Genomic DNA, 25,352 nt, shown 5'->3' with positions numbered 1-25,352 from the left:
AAATAGATAAATAAATAAATTAAAAGATTAAATATATTTTAAAAAATGAAAATTGACATAAAAAAATAAATAGTTAAGGGATTGCCAAACACTGAATCTATTTTGTAGCAGGAAGGGGAATAGCAGCAAGTGGCAGCTCCCCCAAAGCCCTGCATTGGGATTTTCAATCCGCTGGTAACACCGTGAGAAACTTTGGGGCAGGTTTAACACCTAGTCAGGAAACTGAAACTGGAAGTCACAAGTTCATACGATTTCTATCCAAAGTCATGAGCTCTGTTCATTTATGTTGATGATGTTTTTATTTATACAAAAAAAATGATGTATATCCACATATATGAAGTTTCTTTGAGCGGAGATGACATTTATCTTTGCGTTGCTCATGTTTCTTAACAAAGTCTGTTCTCCTGACCTACTAGGTCCTAGCTCATGAGGAGCGCTGTAGAAGATGAACATGTCAACAGAACACAGGACCTCTACACTGTCTTCCATGTGAAACTAAAAGCCAGTGTTGTTTTTTATATCCACGACCATTCCACAACCTTAACTGTGTGTTTGTGATTCTTACCTTGACTACAAAGACCCACTTTACCTTCCGCTGGCTATACACTATAATAGGTCGTACCTGAGTGTAGGGACAAGTCACCTCCAGTATATTATTGTTTGGGTGAGACCACTTGTTGCATTGTGGCGTTTCAGCGAGAGTATATATGACAACAGCATCACAAACATTTCAGGAGAGATATATGCTGAAAAGTTAGCAAAAATGTATCAGTTTAAAATTATCAGTGAGTGTGAAAATACTTGTCAAAGTGGTCATTCAAATTACAGCGACAACATCAGCGCTATGATTGGACCGACAACGCTCCAGTCGACACATGTCAACTTGCCAAATGTTGCTGAAACTCAACACTTTCCACGAGGAGACACCTTTACCTGTAGCGATGACCCACGGCTCTCACATGCAAACCCAGAGACAACGAGGTCCCCCCCGTGACAGTGTTGATGACGATGGTGCTAAATTTAAACGATGTGTTGATGTGTTTGAGGCAGCAGTCATGAAATTAAAGATGACGTGAAGAGTTGAACACAACAGACATTTAGTGCATCAAATCGAATCTGACATCAAACTTCTATGAGAGCAGAAGGAAGAAACACTTTTATAAAAGCTTTATAAATTCTGAGAGTTAGTGCTTGACCTATAGGATTCAGTGGTTAGAATAATTAGTCAGCGCAATTTCTTACTAGAATAAAAATAAAAAGTAATACATATTTAGTTTATGTAGCAGAGGGCCAGGCAATAAAACATTATCAAAAATGTAATTGTTATCAATTGCTAACATATATATATATATATATATATGTATATCGATATAATACAAATTCATTGTGCAATCCTAATGAGGACACATAACACAAAATTGATTGACCTCAGAATTGTGTTTGTCATTCTCTGCTCGTAAAAGAGTTCAAAGCCACAACCTTCAATCTCGAGCAAAAACTAGTCTGAGAACTTAAAAGAAATGACACAATTACATTTATCATGATACTTGTATATCCACTATGATTTTTTTATATTGATATAGCTTTCATATCAATTGATATTGATAATTATCAGCATATACATTGTGGTGGAAATTGGTCGACAAATGAGGTTCTGAGAGAGGCGACCTCAGGATCAACGTCTGCAAGACATGAATAGACAATGGGCTCACATGCTAGACAGTGGGTGCACGCTGAAGGATATATTGAGCTGTACCGTAGATTCAAATGTCTGCTGTAAACATAAACTAAGTAGTTATTAAGTAACTTTCCATTAAAACATCACTTTAGTTGTTTTCTAAAAATATTAATAATAATAATAATGTGACATTTATCCGGATAATTATCAATATGAAATTATATTAACATTTGTATCTTGATATAATGTTTTGGCCACATAGCAGAGACTTAGTATAGTATTCTACAGTGAAATACTGAAATAATATAAAAGTAGAGGAGAATGAAGGATTACAACAATAAAATACAAGGTACATTCAATCCTAAAGTTTGAAACACACTTCTAAATGCTAGCTGTGGCAACAGTTCTGAATAAGTGTGATCCATAAATAATCATAAAGGTAGTGGAAAGAATTTTAGGTCCAAACTTTACTTTTAAGAATTGATCATCAGAGGCAAAAGCCAGGTTTCTAAACAAATTTGTACCGAGTTCCAAGAGAAAACCTGTTTTAAATACAGCACCCAGCCACTCTGTCAGCACAAACTCATTCATGAGGAGAGGTCTTGGTGTCTTTGTTTCCTGTTTGTGGCTGTTATGTCTAAACGTAATGGCAGGATAGAGAATGTAATCAAGGTGTTCCATATTACATTTACCATTCACATTCACTACAAAAATACATTGCAGGAGTTCTACCCCCAGTCAACCTAAGTACAAAAGTTAAGTTTGATGGGAGTTTTGAAAAAGTTGTGTAAACCCTTTTACTTCATTCAAATCGGCATCAAAACAAAACACATATTGAACAGAAATTGAAGATTTTTTAACCTGTCGAAAAAGTACTTGGTGTCAGATTTGAAAACAGAAGAAACAGATTTACTGTAATTTAAAATAAGGTAGTTGTGACTGACAAATGTGTTTATGTTCCAATTCTAGACACATTGCAGTCCTTTCTCAGAAACCCTAATGTTAGTGATTTTAAGATCTAGCTTCAGTCCCAAAGAGGGTGTATATTTTGATTTACAAGATGGACTGTATATGAACACACATCATCTTTTTTCAATTGCAATGAACGCATTGCAAATTCAATTATGATGAATTTGAGACTGCTCATCCATCGGGAACCAAGAGAGGTGTACATAAATTGGGTGGTATTGATTTCACATTGAGAAATTTTCCACCAAAGTTAAATTTGTCATTAGTCAATAAACATTTGTCTGCACTTTTACATGCCCTGGATATTAAAAACTATGGGTTTTGGTTTTTACACCATACTTGAGCCATAATCAATGGCCTGAAAATAATTGAAATAGATGGGATGAAAGCTCCAGCATAGTTTATGCATTGTACAGTAAAGTGACTTTCAAACTGTGTTTTGTGAAGATGATGAAAGTGTGATGCTACAAACTAAATGCTTGCTTGCAGAACTTTGCCATTCTATACAAAATAATCCACAACTACCTCATGCATGTGGCGTTCGTGTTTACTGAGCTCTCTGCATCATTTCAACACAGCTGGGGATTTTTCAGTTGATCTCATGCATGACATGCGGGTGTTAGCTGGACATGGAAAAGTAAGAAAGTAAATCAATTGAATACATTTTATTCTACTTAAATAACAGAGGAAGGAGTTGGTTCAAAATCTAAACTGTGTTGTTATTATTATAATTAGCATTGGTGTTATTTTGCACATCGTGTCAAACTTGATTAACACTTTGCAGTTTTCATATTATTACTTTGAGTCCGTGAAACACACTTTCAGAGACTTTCAGCAAGGAAAATAATGCATAAATAAATAAATAATGATTGTCCCCCTCTGTAACAGCCCCTCTTCTAATGCTCCTCAAAACAAAACAATCCTTCAAAATGTCACATCGGACAGTTTTACCTTTTTGACACGAGTAAGGACAGGGCAACAGTGTAAACTACAACTGCTGCTTTTTACAAGGACCAAATCCCTGAACACGAGCAGACGAGATGAGCTTCAGGTCACACGTTGACATACAGTATGTTTCAATTCAATAACAATGCCTCTGTGAAGGTTAGTGCATGTCTGAAAGCAGCTAAAGACACTGACCGAACCGGGATTTGAACCTGGAACTGTTTTGCCATGAAGTGTGAGTGCTATTCACCGCCCGAACGTCCACCCCTCATTCAATAAAACCTATACTATAAATTTAACACAATCTCTTAACCTTAAAGAGGAAAGATGATTGTTAAGAGCATCATGAGAGCAGGGAAACACAGAAACGCACGCACACACACACACACACACAGATTCCCTCCGCATCCCTTTTAAAACCTGCTCTATTGACATTATAGTGTTCCACTGAGACCCCTAAGAAATAATATGCCGACAAGATTTATTACAGACACACACACACACACACACACACAGTGCAATGGCAGAATATGTTTATCACACTCTCACACTGACAGGAACATATACATTATGATGCAAACACACCCACACGTACATACTTGGCAACATTTATCGTGCACTCCCTCCCTCACACATACAGTAAGTACAGCATTTCCTCTTTCACACACAATGAAATACAGTGCTGTGCAATATTTGTGTTGCACACACACACACAAACAGAGTTGCAAGGGGAAAGGAAGCTATTTAAATGCTAAGTAAGCGGTCTCTCCCTTTCGGGGCGATGTGATTATACAGCCGATCTCATAAGCAATGCTTCACAACTGGATTTGCACATGTAGAACTTAATTACAAGCGGCCTCGCTCCTCTCTGTGTGTCGTATTCATGGGAGTATATCTATTGAGAGAGGTGGGATTAAAGCTATTACCGCACTTGTGTGTATGTGTGTGTGTGCGAGAGTGTGTTTGTGTTTGTAAAGCCAATCTATCAGCAGTTTATCCAAGATTAATGTTTACATAAACAGGTTTGGGCACCGTTGCCAGATTCTCTTTCTAAACTCTCTCTCTCTCTCTCTCTCTCTCTCTTCATTTCCCCTCCGTCTCTCATTCTTCGGCTTTGTTTTCATACGTGTGTGTCACACTCAGTCACACACACACACACACACTCTTTTGCTGACCAAAACAAGCTCCAGTTAGTGGATAAAATAGAGAAAGTGGAGAGTAAGCATATAAAGTTATTACTGAATAAAGTATTTTCATCATATTGTTTTTCTACCGCAGTAGGACATAATGGTTCAGGGTGGGTACTGCTCTGTTTACAACCAAAACACTGATAAACTGCTGGGAAATCACTGATCTTGCTGGTATGAATGTGAACATGAATGTGTTGCTTTCATTAAATCCACTGGGCCTCCTGGTGGAGCAGCTGTTACTGACACATACACACACTCCAGGTAACATTACCGATTTCCAGTCTCCCCCTGGTGGATTACCACCAGAGATGAGCACATTTCCACCCTCATTTTTAAAAAACACCTGTTTACCTCCGCTAAGAAGGGTTATGTTTTCATCTGCATGTGTTTGTTTGTCTGTTAGTTAGCTGCATTACACAAAAAAATATCTGAAAGATTACCACGAAACATTGGTAGGAGGATAAAGGATGGGTCAGGGTAAAACGTATTCAATTTTTGTGTGGATCCTGACATCCGTGACATCATCAATAGTCATCGCGAAAACCCAACACATCATCAGTAGGCATTGATGTAAGCAGACGAGACAAAAGGTTTTGCCGGGGATGTCATTGTAATAACATTGTTGGGATCTTAAATAAACCAATTACATTGTTTGCAGTTACTAAAGTGACAAACATATAATATCCAAATAACATCTATGCTAATGCAGGTGATTCGATGACATTTGCCATTCATCCAATGGAAATAGAAAAGCTTGAATGCTCGGTATTATTTCACGTATGAATCAAAAGCACTCAGCTTCAGGCTGTTAGCAGTGGTCTGTATTCAACCCTCCCAGGATGTTTTGTTATTAGAGGAGCAGTTAAGTTCAGTAGCCTCGCTGCTATACGCTGGTTAAATCAAGTGCATCATGTATCTTCAAAGAGGTGGGATGCGACATGAAATTATGTGAAAATACGGGATTATCATGAAAACAAAAAATCACTAGCATTCTAACACTAGCATGCTAGCGATTTTTTACATTTTTTTTGTGAAAACAATGATCACAATACATTAAAACGATATTACATGGATGTTTATTTACAATTATGATCTTAATTTCAACATCCTTATTAATGGACAAAAAACTACATTTGTGGGGTCCTCTGCCATCTTGCCGTGATTCGCAAGGCATTCTGGGAAATTCTGTCAACCTTCGGTTTGAAGTGTGGGTCTGAAAAATCTCAGTTTCGAGGGCTGTACAGCCCGAAAACTTGGTCCTCCCCCTCCATCCCAACAAGGATCGGGACACCCTACACCTAAACGCGAACGCGCAAAACAAAGGGGAAGGGCTTACGGCTAGGGAAGAGGGGTGAAATACGGGTCCATAAAGGGGCCACAATTCAAACAGAGGGGTCAATTATATGTCTTACATCCATGTACGATTCCTTAATCAGTAGGGTGCATATTTAAGTCAATGCTTGTTCACCATAAGCTCTATAGCTTTGAGCAAAGACACACATCATTGAATATGTTTTGAAAATTGTTATTTGTTCAACCACATTGTGTACTTCAAAAATACTTATATTTATTGTTAGTATTGTTGGTAAGTGACAATTTAAATATAAAAAAAATGTTTTTAAAGAGCACTGACAGGACAGGCCCAATAAGATTTCAGCTGGTCCAAGAGCCCCCCTGGCCCTGCCCCTGGATCCGCCCCTGGTATGTGCTCTCAGAGTGCTTTTATTGTTTAATGATGATTTTAATCACTAAAATCATGAACATTGTCCTGGATAAAAATGAAGAAACACACATCTTCTTATTACAGTGTTTTAAAAGCAGTAGGGATTGTTGCAGTGAGTGTTTTTTTCTTCCTATTAGGACTTTTCTAGCCCTGGGTTTTGCCTCTCAGGCCGCATAAAGCCTGCCCTAACTCATGAGGTTTGTTAGAAGGTGAATGAATGAACGGCATTTAGAAGACATTTCTCAGGACTGAAAAGATTTTTTTTTAATTACAGCATACACACTAGAATTTACCAGGAATAGTTCTCTTTGTTCTAAAGTTATGTATATAACATATCAATAATTATGTGTAAGGATAGAAATTTAAACGTTTTATTCAACAACTTCTTTGTTGTCTCCCTACCCCTGAAAACCAGAACTACCTTTCAGTCCCACTAGACTGTAAAACTATCAGACAAGGGCAAAGAAATCAATTTTTGCCAATAATGTAAAATACATTTTGCTTTGACAATGACACATTGCAGAGGCAAAGTTGTGCCGTTTTGTTTTATGGTTCTTTCAGACTCAGATTAACCTTGAAATGGTCAAACTTAGCTGTAGCCAGCTGTTAGCTGTACCTTTGAAGGATGGCAGTAGTGTCTCACCTTTCTGTTTTTAACATCAATCATACAGACGTCTCACATTCCACAGTTAAACCAGTGCTTCACAAACTTCACTGGGATTACACTGCACTTGTAAATTTAACTAATATGATTGTGGTGTTTACATGGATCTGGCTTTGCTGTCTTTATTGTATAACGAGCCAAATAATCATATTTGTGACGTTCAGAGACCCACATTAGTTCCATAACACACTGATCTGAGAAACATCGACCCTTAAAAACCATAAACCAGCAGCCAGACGACAGAGAGTCCTGGTTCTGACTGTGCCACTGTCCCAGTCTCCAGAGCTCGTGCCAGTGTGTAGACTCTGGCAAAAGAGGAGGCGCAGCTCAGCATTATAATGTTCCAGCTGCAACCAGCACAGTGTAGCTGTGCACATCAACTTGTTTTTGCATTTTGTCCACTCAAAGCTTGGTCGGATCCACATCTCATATTAAAATTCAGTCATTATGGGTGAAATAATCATTTAAAGTGTCATCAAGTGAATTTATTCATATTGTTACATCATGTAATCCATAGCTCTCATGAATCATTTTGCATTGTGGTCCAGCCAAACTAGAAAGTATGTTGTGTCTCTCCTATTGTCTGGGAAGGAAAAGAGAGATGAGAGCAGGAGGCAGGGATGGAAGAAGCCTCCATTCTTTATTTTCACTGGCACACACACAAACACACACACGCACACACACACACACACACACACACACACACACACACACACACACACACACACACACACACACAAAGAACACTGTTTCTATTTTCTGTTTCACTGAGGGGACTGAATAAGACGAATCCCCAGGGGACAAACAAGTTAACCTATCATTTTATCTCCACCAATTTTTCAAATGTTTACTCCAGAGAAGAGATCATGTGAGCTACACAAGGCCTGGGATTGGTTGGTTTACTGCCCCTACATCAGGAGACGCTGCCACCGTGTGTGCCGTGTATTGTAAAAGACCCGGCGAATTGATTACTAAATGAGTTACCAACTATTGTTATAATTGATTATAATCAATAAATCGATTAGTTGTTGCAGCCCTAGTCCCCACTCCATGAATAATACCTGAATCTCCCACACAGTTGTGAATGACTTGTGACTTGAATGACTTGTGAATGTATACAAATCTGTCATATCTAAATTATATGTGACACACACACATAAAAACTAAACTACAGTATTACAGTATTATAATAATAAATAATAATAATAACTTTATTTGTATAGCACTTATCTAAATGAGGTTACAAAGTGCTTTACAAAACATCCACGGCAGAAAGAAGAAAGAATTATAATACAAAGTGTTCAATCCAGTTCAATTTGAAGGGCCACATCACAACATAATAAGGTCCATTAATCAAAAGTAATGAAAACTCTAAATAATTATGTGCACTTATGAAGTTAAAATAGTCTTTCACACTCTGAGTGTTTGAGCTCTTACGTCACATGAGGCTGATTTCTGAGTAACCATCAGCACGAACACTGGCGCTCGCTGTGACTACGTGTCGTGCCTGGTGACTTTAATTAGCCCTCTGCTGATTCCATGCCATTTGAACTGGTTGCGAAATGTACAGTACAATCACTGACGATTTTAATTTGTAGTTGTCTTTGTTCAGAGTTGTGCCTTGACACCACTCACTGAAACAGCTAAGACGTGTGACAGGAGGTACGACGTATGTGAGGTCTGCTGAGCAGGTTTCTGCCATGTTCTGCTCAGGTATTACATTTCATTTCAACATAGAATACAAGTGACTCACAACAGTTACACATAACTATAATAATAATAATAATGATTTGTGACTCAATAAAAAAGTGTCAATAAACAGTACAGAATACTGAACGCCACACTGGCACATAAACGAATGCGAACAGTTCAAGAAGTAGCATTTAACCAAGTGACATCAAAATAAACTTGTAGCTCAAGTCTAATGACTCTTGACATCACATTGACTTGAATGTTTTGACTTGGAATGATTTGCTATTCTCTCCAAACCCAAGATGGTTAAAAAGAAGAGTTCTCAGGAGTTTAAAGTGTCCACAATGACCTGCTACATCCTGGGTTTATGTCCGACTGGGCCTCTCCCCTCCATTCATTTCCTATCATGTCGTTAAAGGTTCTAAAAATGTATTTTCCTGACAACAGACTTTGTTTACTGATGATGCGATCATGCGGTGCTGTCAGAAATATTAGTTCCCAACTGAGAAAGGTTGGAACAACTGGAAAAGTTGGAACAACATTTTTGTCACGTTACTGACGTCATTGCTTGTAAAATTAACATAATTTCACCTGACTTTTTAGCCAATACAGACATTGTTATGATAAGCGTGCGTATGTTTTAAATGATCTAAGTCTTTCACACTTTGTTTGCTCTTTGTTATTATGCAAACAATATGTTTACTGACTTTTTTCCTTTTAACAGAAACTATAGAAAATACGTACAATAAAAAAAAGTAGTACAAACCAATGGCAATAACCACTTCAGGAAAATGAACTGCAATTAAGATGAAGCAAGGATTCAAATAAAATATTAATGAAATGAACATAGACACATACAACAAACACACAAATATGAAAGAGGTGGCACAGAGGCCAAAAGCAAACAGAATTACCTTCAACATTATGATTTGATTAAAAAGGACATAAACCATGTTCAGAGGCGGAGAAAACTTACAGATATAGATTTAAAATATATAAATACATATAGTATAGAAATTATAAAACTCTCATAAAACTGAATTTTTGGAAATGTGGATGAACATAATTGTAGCTATCAGATTTGTTACTGCAGCATTTACTCATAACTGCATTACCATAACACAACAGTGTTGTTTGCAAGTTGATTACAACGGCTACTTAAAAGGTAAGAAATACCATGAATCATTCCTTGGAAAATGGTTTAATTAACATCAAATATTCAGAATGTAACAAACTGATGAAATGTGGAACGTGCAGTGATAAGAGAAATCTCTGCTGTGTGCTTATGTGTGTTACCTGTCTCACACATTGTGAGCTTGATATCAGCCTGACCTCTTATCTTAAAGTTGTTTGTAACAAAGTGGAATCAGTGGATAAACGTGTGGAATCAGTTCTGCAGGACGCTGATCTCTGCCATATAACGGCTGCTGTTTTAGCTGGCTGCCGCTGCACTGTTGCTGCTGGGTACACTATTGCTCTATTTGATCAGAATCCATAGGGATTGGCCTGTCAGACCGTGTTAAGTCAACTAAGGATAGGCTCCACACACTGGTAGACGTGCTGAAGGGTGAACTGGAGAGGCACAGTGAGGCAGAGTGAGGGGAGGAGGGGTGAGCGGCAGAAAGGAGAGAAGACAAGGAGAGAGAAAAGAAAAAGGCATTCTGGGATAACAGTGAAACAGATTATTTAATCTGTGTGGTTTTTTTTAAACGCCATTTCTCTTTGAATACGTCATTGATACACAACAGAACTGGGACGTGACAACACAGAGGACTGTTAGACAGAGGGGGTGGGAGAGGGAAAGATGGAAGCGCAGAATGAAAGGAAGCAGAGGAATACTGCGTGACATAAGAGAAAGAAGAGGATGAGAAAAGGACAGGGAGACAGTGTGTAAGGCTAAATGGCAAAAACATAAGCATTGATTTATTATATTACATAACAGTGATTATACTGTAAGTTTCACACTTGGTATGTGTATTGTTAAGTGCAGTTCCAAATTTTGTGCAATTTGGACAAGCGGCACCTTTAATATTAAATGTTTAATCAACAGGCAACCTTAGCTCTCATCAAACATAGGAGATGTTCATCACGACAATGGCTCTGCGTACTGGGTCGAGCTTCAGCCGACTTACTGCTGAACAAGTCTTCATGCTGCAGCAGTGGCTTTTCATTTCGGGGCCCCTGATATCCAGTTAGAGTAGCCACACTGCCTGCGTGAAACCCATGTCTCAGGTGCGCCTCCCGTCGTGTGAGCCGCGCTGCTCTTCTAGAGAGTCAGGCTCTTACCTAGTGATTATGATATTAAACCACAGTTCCAACGTTTATCAGTTGAATACGGCACAGACATACATATTGACAACACTTCCTGTACCCGTTTCAATGTAAAATCACTCCAGTGTTACTGTTGACTGAATCCATTCATTTGTTTAACAGAGTTTTTATCATTATTGCAGGACCAGCAGGTGGACGGCTTCTCACTGTAGAGTCTCTGCATTTAGTTGAGTCCATTGTCTTCTTTGATTAGAGGAAATACAGAAGTCACACCAGGATCCCACGTAACAGCTTTCTAAAATATGCAAAATGTATGACTGTATACAAATTCAGGGAGGGTCTGTATTTTGTTGCACATCGTTCAAAGAAGTCTTTCAAAGTTCTGAGCTGCCCGGTGAAACAGGAAGCAGCTGGTCAGTGGAACAGGAGGGATCGATATCAACCCATCTGGGTAACCAGGCAATCCTGACAGGTGATGTGGTAACTTTTCAAAGAAGGCTTTATAGATAAAAGATACAAGTCTTTTATGAGGAGAAGACCAAACAAACGTACTTAAAACACAGTGGTGTGTAGCATATAGGCATCACATAGGCTTCAGTAGTAATAATTCTCAGGTCAGAGTGATAGACAGAGAGCTGAGTGGTGCAAGAGAGGAAAAGATCCATGTCTACAATTCACGTCCCTTCATCCAGGACTGACATGAAAACTGCCTCAGCTCCTCTTTTCCACAGAATATGGGGCGAAATTAGATTGATTTGATTGAATGAGAGGTTTTCATTAACATGCTGAGATATTTATATTCTGTGACTATTAATCGTAGAAATCTTGGTCAAGTTTAGCTCTGGGAAATGGTCGGAACTCTATTTGACCAGCATTTGGTAAAGGTCTTAGATCTGTAAGAGAATTGTGCAAATGGTTAAAGATATGTTATCAGTCAATCATTACATTTTGTCATGTTTTAAGGTTAGAGTTAGATTAAGGGTAGGGTTAGAGATAGGGTTAGTAAGTGTGGTTAAGGAGCAAGTCTCTCGGCAATCAATGTAATGTCCTCTGAAGTCATGGAGTCACAACTGTTTATGTGTGTGTGTGTGTGTGTGTGTGTGTGTGTGTGTGTGTGTGTGTGTGTGTGTGTGTGTGTGTGTGTGTGCCTGTTGAACACTGTTTAACCCTATTTATAGAAGAAAGAGGGATAATGTAAAATGTATAAAGACAATTACATTGCCCCAGTTCTTGAGAGAAAATGTCTTCAAGCTACACATGGAGTTTCTTGGAATCGCCCATTTCTTTGCCTGGGTAAAATAAGCTTGCTGCTTGCTAAGGTTTTGTACTTTTAAGGTTCTTTCAGACAGAAATCCAAGGCTTATACAGCATTCACCGTGACAACAGAATCTCAACCCACTTGTTTAGATACAGGTGCAGCTGTGCTCCACTGGAACAAATAATACATGAAAAAGCTGTCAGGGAGATAAAACACTTCTGTGTTGTTGCCAAGGTTTCCTCAACTTTCCACATCCAGGATGCAAAAGACAATTGTAATCACACTCTGGGATCCAGTCTCATTAAAGCATATTGCCTCTTTTGGCAAGTGAGGACGTGGCAGCGAGTGGCCTGCGACCACAACGTCCAACACAAGGACAGTTAATAGCTGCAGTCCAGACGCTGACTCGCGAGATTACTGATTACTGGTGTTTGCTTTCAGAGTGAGAAACACTAAACTTTGTAGCTGTAAACCATTTAATGACACTTGTGCACTTTTGGAGAAATACTGCAGCCTGAAGGGTAGAAAGTGTATTACCCATTGATGACGTGGATGGCCACAAATAACCACATCTAAATCACGGCGGTCTGGAAAAAAGCGTTTCCATTTGTGTGGCGTTAATTCATCATGAGTCAGAGCACATATACAAGCACATGGGAGGTCATCATGTGCAGCAACCTTCAACTGCACGGCCCTGGTTGAAACCCTCACATCAGCAGGGCTGCACGCTGCTGACTATGAGCAAGACACTGAATCACTGGATCCTGATCGGCTGCAGGGCTCCGATCTGAGCTGAGGCTGACCTCCACTGAGATGTGAACTGACCTACAGGCCCCATAACAGTTCATAACAACACGCATTACTGTTATTTCTTCCTGTCATATCTGTAGCAGTAATAGAGGTAACTTGTGCATGTTTTGTTGTTTGGCATTTCTTGTACCCAGAAATTCCTACAGATCCCACTTTGAAACCTGGAGAATCCAAGTCAGGTATTTTTCCCGAGTCCCTTCACTGCACTCCATTGCATTTTTTGTTGGTGTGTCTTTGTTGTTGTTCTTTATAAGACAACCACTAAATCAATGTGTGTGAATGGTTGTTTGTCTCTATATGTTGGCCCTGTGATACACTGGTGACCTGTCCAGGATGTACCCTGCCCCTTTCCATCAGTGTAAACTGGGATTGGCTCCAGCTCCCCATGTACCTCCAGGAGAAGTGGTATGATGGATGGATGGATGGATGAATAGACAACCACCTGTGCGTAGCCTAACTCCAATCTCATTGTGAAGTGAACTCACAGGTTTTTACACTTTTATGTTTTTAAGGTATTTTTGGGGGCATTTCACCTGTATTGACAGGAAAGTGAGTGTGACGGACGAAGAGAGGGGAGGACGTGCAGCAGAGGGCCGGATCAGAGCAGAACCTGCAGCCACAGCAGGAGGACTCAAGCCGCTGTACGCAGGACACCTGCATAACCAGCTGAGCTAGATTTCAACATTATTTAAATATAGTGACAGCCACCACAAGTTTCTCCTCCAAGACTGTTGTTTCCAAGTAACTTTGTCGTCACCACCGCCGACTGCCTGCCACACAATCTCTCCATCTGGACAAAGTGGGAAGAAACACAAATGATGCTGAGTATCTTCTATAATGTTTGCTACATGCTTGGTACCTGGTATCATTTGCATCATTTGCAGGGTGCATTAGCAGCAGCAAAATGTTGACTGCCAATAAATGAACTACTGGAAAGGACCCCTCCACCACGTCCTGTGTGATCACAAACAAACAGAATAGCCTGCTGTCCTCAGAGGCCTGTGTCGCTGCCCGGGACGCCACACACCCTGTTGTAAAAACACCTAATAACAAACACAACTTAAGAGTAAAATAGATTTTACCTAAACACCTTAAAGCATGCTTGCTGTTTTTCAGATATTCAATATGCAATTAACCACTGCACTGAATGAATGCATTCCTGCCTCCCACAAAAATGCCATTGAGCAAATTCTGTCATGGGACACAAATTAAAGACTCTTTGATCATGTCAGAAGGCATGACATTAAATTATACCAGAGTTTCAAGGAAGAAAAAGGATTCCTACAATTTGTGGCATCACTTTGATCAAAATTGCTCTTTGAAATCTTGCAACACACAAGTCATAATACTATCACACATTCCAGGCAGCAAGCGACTGATCTCTATGTAAAACAGAGGACGTGTAATCAGAACCTCAGAGGATCACAGAGATTCAAAGGAACAAGGTTTAAAGAAGGAAAACAAATAACAGGCCACCCCCTTGTTTTTATTTAGCATTTAATATCAATTTTCTTTTTGTTTAATTATTGTGGATGTGACATAGAGTCATGTTAGTAAATGTCAGCTGCCGAATGTCAAAGTTGTGAGTGCTGATACAAAAACAGTTCTTGAGGTATTTGCTGCTGAGAACATGACACCAGCGAAACATGTTAGAGCTCATTCAATGTTGCACTGGTACATTGTTTTGTTTCTTACTTTTTTACTGGTTATTGGTTTGGTTTTGGCAAAACAAATACTTGATTAGGTTTATTATAAAAAAAAAACGAAAAGCACACTCATAGAATTAGATGTGGTGAGGGAACAACCAGGGTTCAGGGGAAATGTACTAATTATCTACTGAATAATTGTATTGAATTGTTGGAGTCCACGAAACACTTTTGGAGTCTCAGAGGTAAACTTTGTTGCAGCAGAATCCGATACAATTGAAGTCTAGACGTCTAGACTTCAGACGTAATAAAACAACGGAAAAAACCCAACATGCCTCCATACTGCTCGTGTGGGGTCCTCCAAGTGTTCGCAAGCCCCGACATTCATATTCGACTCGAAACGGCTGCACAATGGTGCCTCTCAAGAGTCTTAAACTGCTGACACGTCTCTTTGCCAAGCCTGTAGATTGGCTAAAGCATGTTTGGTTGGATGTGACTATCGACATGAAAAGGTAAACAGCAACGTGTCCTCACTGCTGTGGAGAACGCCTCCTTGGAACTGGCTTCTGTTCTTCAGCTCATTCCTGGAGAGATTTCCTATAAGTGACCATAAACTAGAGCAGAGCAAGAATAATTGGCGCAAACAGGCTGAATCTACAATATTTCAAATCTACAGTAATGGAGGTTATTGCTCTTCAATAGCATCTCTCTCTCTCTCTCTCTCTCACTCGTTCCCCCGCTGTCGTCTCGGCCAGTCCAGCTCCTCTCGTATATTTCCAGCGCTTCTTCGCGCCTCGTCATCCCTTCTACAATTTATGGATCTCTCTCTCCTCTCCCCTGTCCTCATGTCTCTAAATCTATCCTCCTCTCTCAATTCACTATATCTCCTCTCCTCTTCCTCTACCTCCTTATTAATCCCTTGTTCCATGCTTCCTACATTCCTCAGCCTCCTCTGGACTCTCAATTTTTGTCTTTCCCTTCATCATCCACTTCGCCTCAGCCACGACAAGACATTCATTTTTAAGATAAACGTCACTGAGCCGCACTTTTACTTTCGCTGCCTCTGTACAGATGTGTAAATGATCAGGAGGGTGAAAAAAAACGTTTAAAGAAACCTCCACAACTTTTGTAATTTGGTTCCCTTCATTTCAGTAAGTCGGCGGGGATCTAATAAATCACAAGAGCACCAGGTGACGATATGAATTAGTTTTAAAATGGAGCAATTATAATGGAACAGCAGTAAATCCCTCTGCTCCAGACTCCCCCTTTCTCTTCTTCTCTCCATCTCGTCCTCCACCTCTTCTATCTGCCTCCTCTTTGTAGAAAGTAACTTTACATGAGCTCAAGAACTTGAGCGTGGTAGACTTGTAATCCAAAACATTTATTCAGCAGCTGCACTTCAGATGAAGATTTTATATACAGCGTTCTGTTGGCAGCCGCTGCCCTACAAAATACGAGCGTCTCGTTGCTCTCCTTGTCACGTATCAGATGTCTATGAGTTGTTAGCTGCTACGCCAAGACGCTTCTCCTCCAGACTCCTCGGATGGTTTGATTTAAGTAACTGCTCAAGGCCCAAAGAGGTCAAATTATCCAATATTTCACAGGGGAAAAGTACAAAGTAGAGCTTTGTGTAGCAGAACTTTGTATCTACTTCTTCCCTCGCCCTTTAATCATCTCACGAGCCGTCAGATTTCTGTCCCGACCCTGGAGGAAGACTGGAGCCTCGTTTTTGAACCACAGAATAAAACTACATAACAAATATAACGTTAAAATGCTAATTCCACCCCAATCTTCTCCAGTAAAAAAGCTGCTTACACCTGAATGCAACAGTATCACGGTAACAGGGGTGAATCCAGGGGTGGTACAAGGAGCCACTGGCCCCAGCTTGAATCTGATTGGCCTATGAAGTGCCCCTGTCCTGTCAATGGTTTTAATACAAATAAAAAAAAACGAGTCTGTTACTTACAATAGTAAAAATAAATATAACATTTGTTCAGCATTTCAGTGTTTGAACAAGGTATATTTTTCAAAATATATTCACTGATGTGTGGCTATGCTCTAAACAGTGAACGACATAACTGTGCACCTTGAATCAGGGTATTGTGCATGGATATTGGTCATATAGTTGGCCCCTCTGTGTAAAATTGTGGTCCCTTTGAGGCCCCTGATTTAAAAGAAATCCAAGATTGATGTCATATGTAATAATGCATCATTTAAAGGGAAATGTTTTACATATTTTGCTCTAAATACATTTAGAAACAAGAAGCCCCAATGCTCTGAAACACCCTAACCGAGGAAATAGGCTTAGTCAGAAGCGTCCGTTAAATCAAAGCTTTTATCATATCCTATTCCATGAATTTACCTAATTCTAGTTTTTATTATTGAATTGGGAGGCAACGCTTACATTTCAGACATATTAAGTGATTTATTCTTTTATTTATTCTTTTACAACTAGGATGTTCTTTGTTTTTATGTTTTTTAAATGCATTTTACTTGTGTATATTTTATTTGTGAAGCACTTTGCAATTGTGTTCTAAAAAGATAGATATATATTATTTGGTGCTTGTAGTCAAACTGGACTTTAACTTGAAACTGTGAATCATTACAGGAATGTACTGGTATTTCTACCCGAGTACAGGAACTGAATACTTCATCCATCACTCTCTCTCTCTCTTTCTCAGTCTCCTCTCATCCTCTCTCATCCCTGTTGTAAACTACCGCCACCCCCAACCCCTCCCACTCCAGTAACAAATGACCAGCGCTGGTCAGTGTGACGGAGTCATTCTGCTGCCAGTCCACCTACCTACTCGTCTGATCTATACGACAGTGGCTTCACACTATAAATCACACACATGAATGCATACACACACACACACACCTGCAGTCTCAGACGGGTGCTTTGTTACTAAACGGCCAAGATAATTAAACCCTGTGCATCCCTCCCCTGTGTGTGTAGGTGTGTGTGAGTGCCCTGCTGTTGCATTGTGGCACACACACGCGCAATTAGACGGCACACGTCCAAACTGTCTTATTCCTCTCTCCTCTCTCCTCACACACACACACACACACACAATCTCCCTTTCTCTGTACACACTCACAGAGAGAGAGAAACGGAGAGAGCGAGGGATGCAGGGAGGAGGGAGGGAGAGAATGCACCTGCTGGGCTGTAAAGCACTCAAACAAACCGCGTCTTGTGTTTGGGGAGACTTGAACAAATGGGAAAATTATACAGTGGAACCAAAATGGCACCCTTTCACCCAAAGGTGCATCACCCCAACAGGGCGATGGGAATTCATGAAGCGTATTTCTATTTCTCTTCTTATCCAGTCAGAATATGTCATGCACTTACAGTGTGTACACCTGCATGATTGAACTGTGGGGTTGAGGTATGATGTGGAGCATAACGGAGCAGGTCAGTTTATGTGATGACATGCAGAGATTACTGAGAGGGTTTATCAGGCCTGAGGGGACACATGGACCTCAGCTGCACCGTTAACATTTCATGGCTGAGACACAATCTGTGAAGATGTGAAATGACCACGATGAGATGCAGAAGCACCACGGAGACAAACAAAACAATCACAAAAAGATGCAGGGTGATTACAAAGAGGTGTACAATTTGTAGAGACGACACAGAGACAAAACGAAACAATCGAAACAATCAAGGAAACCCAAACCGACCTCAGATACAGAAAACGCAAATCACAAGGAAGTGCAAACCGCAAGGAGATGGAGAAAGACGCGAAGAGAAGAAACAACCAAAGACATGTAAAATCAGCACAAAGAGACCAAAATATGAACAGACACTTAAAAATGTGTGGAACTAGGTGATGTAAAACAACTCAACACAAAAACATTGACTCAGCAGGGGATTCCTCTGTGTAGGAGGGGGACATGTCCACGATGTATATGTGCAGGTGTCTCATAATCGACCAGAAAAATAAGGAAAAAGCAAATAAACAGAAATTGAAATTCTTGAAAAACACACTTCCGGCTTTTTTTTGCTGACTTGACTTTAGGTGTGTTTATCCTGCACTACATCTCTGGCTGAACGCTCCTGCTCTCCCCTGGAGGGGATGTCTGTCACCCATGATGTCCAGCTGTCAGCTCACTCTCTCTATACCCACACACACACACACATACACACACACAAACACACACATTCACACACACACACACACAGTTTGATGAATGAATAATGAGCATGACGCCTAACGGTCTAAAAGTGAGTAAGAACCAAAATAGTGCAATCAAAAGTGATTTTTGCATTTCCACAAGTGTGAGCTCAGAATATTGCTGACACACACGCGCGCACACACACGGTCTCTCTTCCTCACACTCGTGCGTAAAAACGCTCTCTCGGCCCTTCGGTCTCTCACTTCTCACATACACCCACGGACCAGGCGCGCGCGATCACACACACACACACACAGTCGAATGTACACTTCTCTGTCTCTCTCTCTCTCTCTCTCGCTCTCTCTCTCTGTTACAACCCACATACACACGAACAGTCCATGAAGTAAACTCATCACACACACGTGCGCACACAAGCGTAAAATCGGAGCGTGGCATCCTCTTACCTGATCTACTGGAGAAACTAATCCTGGATCCGGTGCTGATGACCCGATCTTGACCAGAGGCAAATGTTTTCTGTTGTGTGTTTTTATAGATGAAATAATCCCACCTCGGGCTCCCTCCTCCGCCTCAAACCTGACCGGCGCTGTCCAATGTCTCCTCTCCAAAAAACGGAGGGGGCGATGGATGGACGGATGAAAACAAACTGAAGAAGGAGGTCGTTTTCCTCCTCTAACCTCAGATGGGGCAGCCTCTCAGTGGCTGAAACACAGAGGAGAACCTCTTTCCTCTGCTCGCTCCCTCCTTCTCCAAGATGTTACACGACTAAAGTCTACTCCAGTCCTCCGCAGTTACGCATCCTCTCCTCCTCTCCCTCTCCCTCTCTTTCTTTCACTCGCTCTCCTCCGCCCTCTGTCTATCCCACTCGTTTCTTTCAGGATGTGGAGACAGAGACAAGTAGGCACAGACCTCTGCGCTCAGTCGGTGTCAGGCTGTGTCCGGGCAGTGGTGTGAAAGAGTCGCTCCACTTTGCGCAGCCAAAAATAACTTCCAATCTCCAAACTAGAATCCGGCGCAGCACTGGCACTGGGATAATTCCTATTACATTTCGTTGAATATTATTGCAGTGGAGGTCTTGTTACAATTATGATTTCATACTCTTACATAAGGTGCTTTCTGCCCTTTGCAGATCCCTGTGATGTCCGTGCAGGGGCTTTAATGTAGAAGCGGAACTGCTGCTGTATTCTACTGTACTTTAAAATATATCCAATATAATTTTAGAGATTTAAAGACATGCTAATGAGGATTATTTAAGAGTTACTTTGTTATGCTTCGTTCCAAAGGTTTATATGAAGGGTGAATGGGCAGGGAGCTCAGCCGGATGATTAATCAATCACCAGGTTTCCACTTCACAGGTCGGCGTCGTCAATGTATCGATTAATCAGTAAATCAGTCCAGATGTGCTGCTGGAGAAGAAACACTGGTGCCAGTAAAGAGAGCAGCTGCAGTTCACTGTCCCCCTGCTTAAATCCCACACAAGTCCAAGTTTGCCGGGTGATGGTGTCCGACAGTCAATCAACCAATCAATAGGCGGATCAATAAAAGCAATCAGTCCATATCCAGGCAAGAGTCGATGATGGAAATTGAAAGGATGGGAAAAGATCTCTCCTCTTGTCTGCTTTTTAGTCCGAATCCACCCGAAAGGTTTTTATTGGGAAATAAGAGCCTGTTCCGCTCCTCTCCTCGGTTTTCCTCCTCTTCTTTTACTTTTCCCTCCTCGCACAAACACGTCCCTCTGCGGGTCAGAGGACTTGAACCCGCTTCTCCTCCCTGGATGCGATCCCGGGCTCTGCACTTCACTGCCAGAAATCGCACCAAAAAAGTCCACTTGAAAACGACTTCTTGGAAATCCTCCACGCAGCGCTGGTGCGGGCGAGGAGAAGGGAAGAAGACGCGCAAAAAGCCCCGAGCCGCTTCTTTTTGGATTCTCCTCCAAAGCGAAGGGGAGGAGGAGGAGAAGGGGGAGAGGGGATCTCCTCGCACTCAGCTGCAAATCTGAGAAATGAGGGAGCGATGGAGGGAGAAAGACAATGATATGAGGAGTAGAGAGAGAGGAGTGAGTCCGCAGTGGAGTTTAAGACAAACCCCACTTTTGGCTCGATGGTGGAGACAAGAGATCAGATCAGATCGGATCAGATGCGCCTCTTCTTTTTTCCTCCCTGCAGAAATAAAGTAGTTCCGCTCATTGTTCTTCCCCCCTCAGATACTTCACCAACTGCCCACAGAAGGGCTGATAAGACACATGGAATCTGCCATTTCTTGCGGAGGCTTTTTATCCAAAGTGCCTGGAGCCCACGAGAGCGCACAGAGCACCGAGAGAGAGAGAGAGAGAGAGAGAGAGAGAGAGAGAGAGAGATTCGTCTTCCTCTCGTGTTGATATTCAGACCATTCCGTTCATTTTCAGATGCCAAATAGTTTTTCTGCCCCAGATAAAGAAGAGATGATTGTGTTGAGGGATGGAGTCTCCGATAGAAGTGAATGGACAAAACAGACAGCTCCCTGTGTGAGGGGCGCTGTTCCTTCAGCACCTCACACACACACACACACACACACACACACACACACACACACACACACACACACACACACACACACACACACACCATGAAGTTTTCTATTGATACGTGAAAGCCGTTCAACAATATTTTAGTGATGTTCATTTTGTATCTCGACTTTAACAGCACAGATTTGTATTGCCAGCAGCACAATGCAATACAACTGGTCAGAGGTAAACACAGAGCAGTGGGGTTAAAGAAGACATGGGGTTGGTAACAGTGAGAGTTTCTATAACACAAAAAAAAGGTTGCTGTTGGATTTTTGGTGTTTCAGGATGGCAGGATGGCGAAAAGTGCCGCTTTGTCGCCCCCTTTTGGCAGGGGAGAGAAATTATCAGGGGACGTAAGTGAGGAGGGACGAAGCCGTGCCAGGATTAGAGGGTGAGAGGAAGGACGGATGGAGGGAAAGCAGAAAGGAGGAGACGAGGCTGGAACAGGACAGCTTCAGAACATGAGGCCACTGAGATGTTGGATCATCACACTGTGTAAATCACTGATGATAGGTATTGATTACAATGAATAAAACACACAGATACCTTTTATCCTCAGAATGTCATGTAAACATATAGGAATATGTAAAATTATATTAATTCCATTATTGGTGCTTTGCTGTTGATCTTCTGGGATTTCTACACTTCTCTACACAATGTATGTTTCTACACAATGTTCAAAGACATTCAGTGATCTGCAGTTCTATATGGACAGACGTGTTGTGTCGATGAGAGAGGAGAGTGGTCCGACTGGTTGTAGCTGAGAGAACGGCAGAGACCACGTCAGGTTCCACTCCTGTCAGCCAAGAACACAAACCTGAGGCTGCAGGGACACAGCTTCACCAACATTTGAAGATTAAAAAACGTTGCCAGGTCTGATAGAACTGGATTTCTACTGAGGCTGAGTTCCGAATCTGGAGTCGACAGCATGAATCCATGGACACAGCCCGCCTTGTGTGGGGGTGTAATGGTGTGGGAGATGTTTTCCTGACACCCAGTGGACCTTCAATTCCAATCAATCATGGTTTGAATTTCCCAGTCTATCTGAGCACTGTTGCTGACCATGTCCATCCCCTTCCACCACAGTTTACTCATGGCTGCTTCTAGCTGGATAATGTTCCATAGCCGTTTCAGACATGACCTCTGGAGGAACTGGGAATTGGGTCCGGACCAGAGGTTTCCTTTCACACATGAGCAACGCAGCGGGAGATTCTCAGAAGCTTTCTCAACAGCAACAAATCCTCCAGAGGATTCAGGTGAGGGGAATGTGTTAATTCTGCTGCCGGTATCACATGTTTTTAGTTTACAGCACATCGACACCAGTGGCTCTTATCATCTTCACCTGTGTCCTCAATGTGTATGGCTCCACTTTTTCATCCTGAGATATTTGTATTCTTTTCTTTTGCATCTGTCGTGTGTTAGAAACGTCATCATCCATGTCACAAGGAACCAAGGCTGTAAAATATGGCGACCACTTCTTCAAACGTAAAAAAAAGAACAGAAAAAAAACATGAATCCCCTCCATGCTGCTCCTGTGGTGTCATCCAAGTTCTCCGTATGCCCCGACATTCAAATTCGATTCGAAACGGTATCATTGACACAGTGTTGTTAGCCTAAATGTCAGCTGTTATCCTCAGACCTGAGTGAGAACTCGGTAACTGCAGCTGTCGCGAGTATTGCTGATATCGTCACATGCCCCCTTGGGTGAGAGGATAGAGGCGAGAGCTTGTGCACCAATGTGAACGCATTTTTATGGACACCTCGTCAAAAAGGATTTGCCTCATCACCCTTAATGCAGAGAGCCACCCCCCCTCAACGGCACCTGGTGTAAAGGTAAGATTGTGTGTCTCAAAAAAAAGTGTGACATTCAAAAAACATGAGACTACAAATAGATCTCTACGTAGGGGCCTCATTAAATATGTGCATTTGAGCAGTCCTGCAAATGGTTCAGCTGTAGCTCCAGGAGGAAGCATAATGAGTATTCATTAGTGCACTGGTCCAGCATACCATAAAATAAGTCACAGTGGAAAGAGTGAGATGTATGAATTGAATTCTGCACGTTGGCGACTGTACTGTACATGTCTGAGGCTGAAATGTGTTTGCAACGTCTGAGGTTATACAGACAGTGAGCACTGTGAAATCATGCAAAAGTGAAGGCATCTCATATTAACATACATGGACGAGCTGCGTCCGGGGAGTCTTGTGGAAGATGGCCATCTTGAATGATGACTGGTGCCTGTTGGTGTGGAGAGGCGATTTTTAGGTTTCATGGACGATCTCGAAGTGGAACGCGTTGGAACAGATGGTTAACTAGATGTTTAGGGTCACTGGCAATCCTCCCTGGCCTTTTCCTCACCCTGTTGTCATGCAGCTCCTCGATGGAGGGCAGCAGGCGGCCAATGAGTCAATCACCAGTGTGGAAAATATGCTGGACCTTGTCCCTGGAACGAGGGGAGACTGGTCTATTAAAACTGGGATGGACATTGTGGTGTAACTGTCACTGTGTGTTGTTTGAAACTGCACAGAGAGACAATAAGTGGTCAGAGTTGTTTCAACAAAACAAACCACTGTTTTCATTATTTATACTGAAGAAAAAATCTTCCCAAGCGCATCAAGAGAAAAAATAACAAAAGTAACCAACAGTAGCAATTGACCGTGGGCTGGTCAGAGAATAAACAACTGTAATAGAGAACATACATTTACTTCAACCTGAATTAATACTGTAGGTGAAGAGAACAGTATGCATACAGTAACAGAAACAAGACAATGTGCTGCTTCATAATCAACTACATGAAGCTGCATGTGCTGCATGCTAACTGTCTACTAACAAGAAAGGCTTGCACAGCCATGATTGTTTTCCATTGGTTTAATCAATATTCGCTGAAAATATCTTTTTCAAAAAAAGGTAATTGGTTTAAGCTAATTTCCACCCTGCTGATCATTGTATGTCAGAGTTAAGTTGGTCCTTGTGTAATGAAAATACTTTAGAAAATGTTTCTACTAATAGAAATTAAAAGTGTTAATAGGAGGAAACACATAATTAGCTGCTAATTATAACCCAAAGAAAAGTCCCTTTGTGTTTGTACTGAAAATCACCTTTTTTTCAATCTGGCTCTAGAAGAGAAGGGCTGAATAAAAAGTGGTTCACATTGTATCAAGTTCAAATAGATTGACTGGCAATAAAATCATTTAGAGTTTAAATATGTCCTAATATAATACATAATATCATTCTATGTTATGTAGTCTACTTGGGGTAGCTTTAATGGACTATGAATGTTAGCAGCTCTGTCAGAATAACAGCAGTTGAGCAAAAATGCTGCTGTCAGCATCATATGAAAGTTTATGTGAAAATACTAACATGCTGATGTTTAGCATATCAAATAATTTATTTAGTAATAATAATTTATGACAATAATACAATATACAGGTTATGTATTAGGTGGCAGTGCTAAGTCTCAGAAGGTAGATGTGGATATGTTCTATATCCTATTTAAGGTTGTTGATGAAGGTTTATACCAGAAATGATTGATTGGAATTTTCAACTGACCCGACAGTTGAGCAGAGATGTGGCTTCTCATAGAAATCAGGCCTAATGTGTATAGGCTTGCTGATAATTGTCGGCAGATACCTGAGCAGCTCAGATACTATAGTGATGTTGGAGTCATTGCACTCGGCTGCACAGACCGTGTCGGGTCCATGTAGGAATCATCTGGCACTTCAGTATTTAGCCACAAAGGGCCTTGAAGAATGAAGGGAATGAACCATCAGTGTTTGGGTAAAAGTGACTCCTCTGTATTTTGTGTTGTTCCCTGTGTTGGGGGTAGAAT

The 25,352-nt window shown here is 41.1% G+C and overlaps 1 protein-coding gene across 2 annotated transcripts in view; it reads right to left on the bottom strand.

Annotated features, from left to right (window-relative positions):
* il1rapl2 (interleukin 1 receptor accessory protein-like 2) overlaps positions 1–20,964 on the bottom strand; it is a 381,416-nt gene extending 360,452 nt beyond the window's left edge. For both annotated transcript variants that reach the window (XM_035160565.2, XM_035160566.2), the window contains exon 1: positions 19,427–20,964. The gene's annotated coding sequence lies outside the window, so the exon portion shown is untranslated. The remainder of the gene's footprint in view (positions 1–19,426) is intronic.
* Positions 20,965–25,352: the final 4,388 nt, after the last annotated feature.

The sequence above is a fragment of the Hippoglossus stenolepis genome, chromosome 7 (assembly GCF_022539355.2).
Source record: "Hippoglossus stenolepis isolate QCI-W04-F060 chromosome 7, HSTE1.2, whole genome shotgun sequence".
NCBI classification, from domain to species: Eukaryota; Metazoa; Chordata; class Actinopteri; order Pleuronectiformes; family Pleuronectidae; genus Hippoglossus; species Hippoglossus stenolepis.
The sequence above is the reverse complement of the archived record's forward strand: the minus strand, read 5'-3'. Positions and strand labels throughout refer to the sequence as shown.